Source organism: Salvelinus sp. IW2-2015, unplaced genomic scaffold, assembly GCF_002910315.2.
Source record: "Salvelinus sp. IW2-2015 unplaced genomic scaffold, ASM291031v2 Un_scaffold1058, whole genome shotgun sequence".
Classification (NCBI taxonomy): domain Eukaryota; kingdom Metazoa; phylum Chordata; class Actinopteri; order Salmoniformes; family Salmonidae; genus Salvelinus; species Salvelinus sp. IW2-2015.
Window position 1 is genome coordinate 76,815 of NW_019942711.1, and position 5,774 is coordinate 82,588.

At 44.9% G+C, this 5,774-nt stretch overlaps 1 pseudogene; it reads left to right on the forward strand.

The window, feature by feature from the left end:
• Window positions 1–970: 970 nt before the first annotated feature.
• On the forward strand, window positions 971–5,703 carry LOC112069619 (small ribosomal subunit protein uS2-like; annotated as a pseudogene).
• Window positions 5,704–5,774: the final 71 nt, after the last annotated feature.

Here is a 5,774-nt window from a genome sequence, read left to right on the forward strand (position 1 = left end):
TTTCTAGGGAGTTTTTCCTAGCCACCGTGCTTCTACCCCTGCATTGCTTGCTGTTTGGGGTTTTAGGCTGGGTTTCTGTACAGCACTTTGAGATATCAGCTGATGTAAGAAGGGCTATATAAATACATTTGATTTGATTTGATATTGTATTGTTGTATGTTTTAATTATGTAATGTATTGATTGTTGCTGCCTTCTTGGCCAGGTTTTCATTGAAAAAGAGACTGGGTCTCAGTGGGCTTTTCCTGGTTATATAAAGGTTAAATAAAATAAATAGATGCACCGCAAATATATTAAGATTGAGCCACTGAAAGGACTTTGAGAACACCCCAGTCTACATATTAACTTAATTATCAATTTTTTAAGTGGCCTATTCAATAAGTCATAAAAGTTTGTTATTTTTATTCACTCAGTCACATAACCCCACTTCCTGCAATAACATGTCATACCCTCCACCTGTAATTACCCCACGACCTTGACATTGGTCAAAACATTGCAATGATTTTTTCCAGCACCCAACCCAAGAGGTCCAAGCCATCTTGTCTAGCACCCATTCTATCTTTGTATCTGAGACAAGTTGGCATTTTTGCAATTTATCTTCTCTTATGAACAAAAATACATTCTAAAACATATTGCAAAATCACTATGTACATATTGTGATACCTTCACCTGGAACTCCGTATCTCTAGCAAATAAAGTTGCAACACAGGCCACTCTAACCTGGAAGTCAACGTCTCCCCATTGTCTTAATATGGTCTTTCCATCGCATTGTCTTAATATGGGCTCCTCGTCCGACCTCTAGTTACCGGTTTCACCCAACCCATACGCTGCTACTCTGTGCTGCTAGTGCGCTTGAGTGTTTGCGCCATCTAGGGGATGAAATATCCAAGTAGACAGTTGTAGTTCCAGTCAGCGAAACAACCAATCATGTGCTTTGAAACGTGAGTATATATTTGGCGTAATTTCCTCTCGTCTTCCTCTTTGGTCGTGGTACAGGTTTCGCGTTGTTTCGTGGTGCGGTGTAAGTTACATTTCATGCTTTTTAATGTCAAACGTCACTTAAATAGACGAAGTAATCAGTGACTATGTGCAGAATGTTTCACATTAGTCTATTTAGATGTTTGAATTTGAATGCTTTATGTGACTTGAAAGTTAACACTAACATGTCGAGTAGACACGTGCCTGACATGCTGTTTATTAACGTACGGTGTCCTGCCAAGTACACTAGACAGGCCATTTAATTCTAGGCAATACGCGTAGATGGCCCTATCAACTACAATGTCTGGGCCTGGAATAATTGTTGAATACTTAAAAAAAATATATATATGAACTTTTGATTTTTTTTTTCGTACTCAAGGCAGGGATAGTTGTCACGATGTCCGGAAATCTAGATGTCCTTCAAATGAAGGAGGAGGATGTGCTGAAGTTCCTGGCTGCAGGAACCCYTCTGGGAGGAACTAACATGGACTTTCAGATGGAACACTACACCTACAAGAGGAAGCGTGATGGTGAGTGTTTGGCAGTCCTTAACGCCCAAAACACTCAGTGGAACAAAACTACTTGTAGTGGTATAAGCCAGTAGTCAACCCACCCAGGTTGTGGAGGGATACTGTTTATGCAGGCTGCTGTTCTGGCATAAGCATGCCTGATTTGAGTTTTGTTCTGGTTTTCTGTATAGCACTTTGTGACATTGCCTGATGTATAAAGGGCTTTATAAATACATTTGATTGATATTCAAGGTCTTGATGAATAGTTGAAATGGATGTTTCAATGCTGGGCTGTAACAACAAATGCTTCTGTCCCCTTCAGCTCACAGAACTATAGTTGACCACTGATTGTTTCTCTCACTAGATGGAGCACATTTGGGCAGGGTAAACTGGACACAGATCTGGGTGTACTGACTGCCCCTTGTCCTCAGGTGTGTACATCATCAACCTGAGGAAGACCTGGGAGAAGCTACTGCTGGCAGCCCGTGCCATTGTTGCCATCGAACCCAGCTGACGTCTGTCATCTCCTCCAGGAACACTGGACAGGTACAGCTCTAACTGGCAGCGTAGTGGACACGGTGAATAATGAGTGTAACTGGATACTTGCCATGTGTGTTTACCCATCAATTAAACATGTTTCTGTATAGATATGGCTGCATGCGTGCACACAAAGCCTTGCACTGATGTCGGTGTGCAGGTGTCAAAAGTTTGCTAGAGGGATTGGGCTCGGTTTTTGTTAAAAAATCAAACAAGTTTGMCATGTGCACCGAATACAACCGGTGTAGACCTTACAGTGAAATGCTTACTTAGAGGCCCTAACCAACAGTGTAATTTGAGTAAAACAATAGGTGAACAATGGGTAAGTTAAGGAAATAAAAAAACAACCGTGAATAATAACAGTAGCGAGGCTATATACAGACACAGGTTAGTCGGGGTAATTGAGGTAGTATGTAGGTATGGTTAAAGTGACTATACATATAAACTCAGCAAAAAAAGAAATGTCCTCTCTGGCACCTGTTTATTTTCAGCAAACTTAACGTGTAAATATTTGTATGAACATAACAAGATTCAACAACTCAGACATAAACTGAATAAGTTCCACAGACCTGTGACTAAATTTAATGTAATAATGTGTCCCTGCACAAGGGGGGATCAAAAGTAAGTCAGTATCTCGTGTGGCCACCAGTTGCATTAAGTACTGCAGTGCATCTCCTCATGGACTGCACCAGATTTGCCAGTTCTTGCTGTGAGATGTTACCCCAGTCTTCACCAAGGTACCTGCAAGTTTGGACATTTCTGAGCCCTCAACCWKCGATCCAACAGGTTCCAGACGTGCTCAATGGGATTGAGATCCGGGCTCTTCGCTGGCCATGGCAGAACACTGACATTCCTGTCTTGCAGGAAATCACGCACAGAACGAGCAGTATGGCTGGTGGCATTGTCATGCTGGAGGGTCATGTCAGGATGAGCCTGTAGGAAGGGTACCACATGAGGGAGGAGGATATCTTCCCTGTAACGCACAGCCCCAGACCATGACGGACCCTCCACCTCAATCGATCRCGCTCCAGAGTACAGGCCTCAGTGTAACTCAACCCTTCGACGATAAATGGGAATTCGACCATCACCCCTGGTGAGACAAGACTGCTGGTTTTGTTACACTTGCTCTGCCAATGCGAGGACAATCAGCTGTCTTAGGTGTCTCACAGTACGGACATTGCAATTTATTTCCCTGGTCACATCTGCAGTCCTCATGCCTCCCTGAAGCATGTTCACGCAGATGAGCAGGGACCCTGGGCATCTTTCTTGGAGTTTTTCAGTCAGTAGAAAGGCCTCTAGTGTCCTAGTTTTCATAACTGACCTTAATTGTCTACCGTCTGTAAGCTTTTAGTGTCTTAATGACTGTTCCACGGGTGCATGTTCATTAATTGTTTATGGTTCATTGAACAAGCATGGGAAACTGGCTTTAAACCCTTTACAATGAAGAAGTGTGAAGTTATTTGGATTTTTATGAATTATCTTTGAAAGACCGGATCCTGAAAAATTGATGTTTATTTATTTTTTGATGAGTTTATGATAAACAGTCATGTAAAAGACGGTTGGTGGGTGGCGGGACATAATGCAGATAGTCCGGGTAGCCAATGTGCAGGGGCACCGTTTAGTCTGGGTAATTGAGGTAGTATGTAGTTATGGTTAAATTGACTGCATATATGATAAACAGAGTAGCAGCAGTGTAAAAGAGGGGGTGGTGGGGGGGTTGGGTTGCAAGTAGTCCGGGTAGCCATTTGATCACCTGTTCAGGAGTCTTATGGCTTGGGGGTAAAAAGCTATTGAGAAGCCCTTTTGTCCTAGACATGGTGCTCCGGTACCGCTTGTCATGCAGTAGAGAGCAGTCTGACTGGGGTGGGTGGAGTCTTTTGACAAGTTTTAGAGTCTTCCTCTGACACCACCTGGTATAGAGATCCTGGATGGCAGGAAGCTTGGCCCCAATGATATACTGGGCCTTACGCACTACCCTCTGTGGTGCCTTGCGGTCGGAGGCCGAGCAGTTGCCGTACCAGGCAGTGTTACATCGAGAGCATCCTGACTGGTTGCCACATCGGTAGGGCTTCCGCACAATGATTTTCGTTTGATAGTGACCTGAGCCACATCAATTCTGCATGCAGTCTAGTGCCACTTGCCTTTAGATTCCAAGGGCAGTGATGGGTGTAACACATGCTGTCTGCAGCTAGGTCGCTAATAGCCTTTCATATACATTTTTGTAGAGCTGTGCTGAAGTTTGCCTCGGCCACTGGTGCCACCATCTTCCACGGTCGTTTCATCCCCGGGGGCCCCGCCTCATCGTAACGGACCCTCGTGCCGACCACCAGCCCCTGACTGAAGCCTCTTAAGTCAACATCCCCACCATTGCCCTGTGCAACACTGACTCCCCACTCAGACATGTCGACATCGCCATCCCCTGCAACTACAAGGTTAGACTGCTTTGCACTCATACACTTAAAACCTACATGAGTTTCCTGGTTGATGTTTGTCTTGCACACCGTTAGAGCCCGGCACAGTCCTGTCAGTGCGGTGCTGGGTGTAGGATGTGTGCTACAGAAACGCAGTGCCTCTTTTCTCCCCTTGCTCCATCCGTGTGTAAGAGGGAGGGGGACTTGGGTATAGGCCTTGCTACATGTTTCTGTAAAAGACAAATGTTCTAGTCTCATTGGTGTAGGTGGTCATGGTTTGATCTGTGCTCCAGGGTCACCACTCTGTGGGTCTGATGTGGTGGATGCTGTCCAGGGAGGTGCTGAGGATGAGGGGCACCATCTCCAGGGAGCACCCCTGGGAGGTCATGCCTGATCTCCTGAGGTAAGAAGCAGGCCTTTTCGACACACTTAAACCATTATATACCAAATTTACTGCTAGGGCATGTTTACCTTCTCAACAGTAATGGATCTTGAATGTTCTGTTCGCCTACTTAGCCTGCCGCTCATTGTTTTCACTGGCAGATTGAGAAGGAGGAACAGGCTGAGAAAGCTGTTGGAAAGGAGGAGTTCCAGGGAGAGTGGACTGCTCCAGCAGCTGAGTTCACCCAGCCTGAGGTGGCTGACTGGTCTGAGGGAATGGCTGTGCCCTTCCAGCAGTTGTCTGCGGGTAAGGAAAGTGAAGATGTGGTTTCTGGTTCCACGATGCTGAGACTTGGTTTTAGTTTCTTGACTGATGCACTTGGCAGCATTTTCTACAGATAATTTTGAGTTGGATGTAAATGACTCTTGGTACTTCAGGACCTATCAAATGTGTTTGTCTGAAAGGTCTCATGTTTAGGTGTAATCCTAATTGAGTTTCCGCTTGTCTTTCAGCTGCTGCTCCTGCCAAGCCAGCTGCTGAGGGGTTCACTGGTGAGTGTTGTGAGCGTAACATCGGCCTCCCTCTAATTGATGTACCATAATTGTCATCAGTCGGGTTGGTTGTTTAACCTACTCAAATAAACTGAAATTTATGATTGTTGGTCATGTATTTGCACCTCTTCAATGTTTTCTCTCTTGCAGAGGACTGGAGTGCCCAGCCAGCCACTGAGGATTGGTCAGCTGCCCCTACTGCCCAGGCCTCTGAATGGGATGGGGAGACTGCTGCTTGGTCCTAATAGTGGCCTGATGTTTGACAGTACAATAAGTAGCTTTTTTGTTGTACAAACTGACCCCTGACAATTTAAACACTACAGTGTAGTAGGCAAGTGACCTTAACAGCAATATTACATGAATATTAACACAACTGTTATGCTTACATTTCACATTGAAAGAACTTAC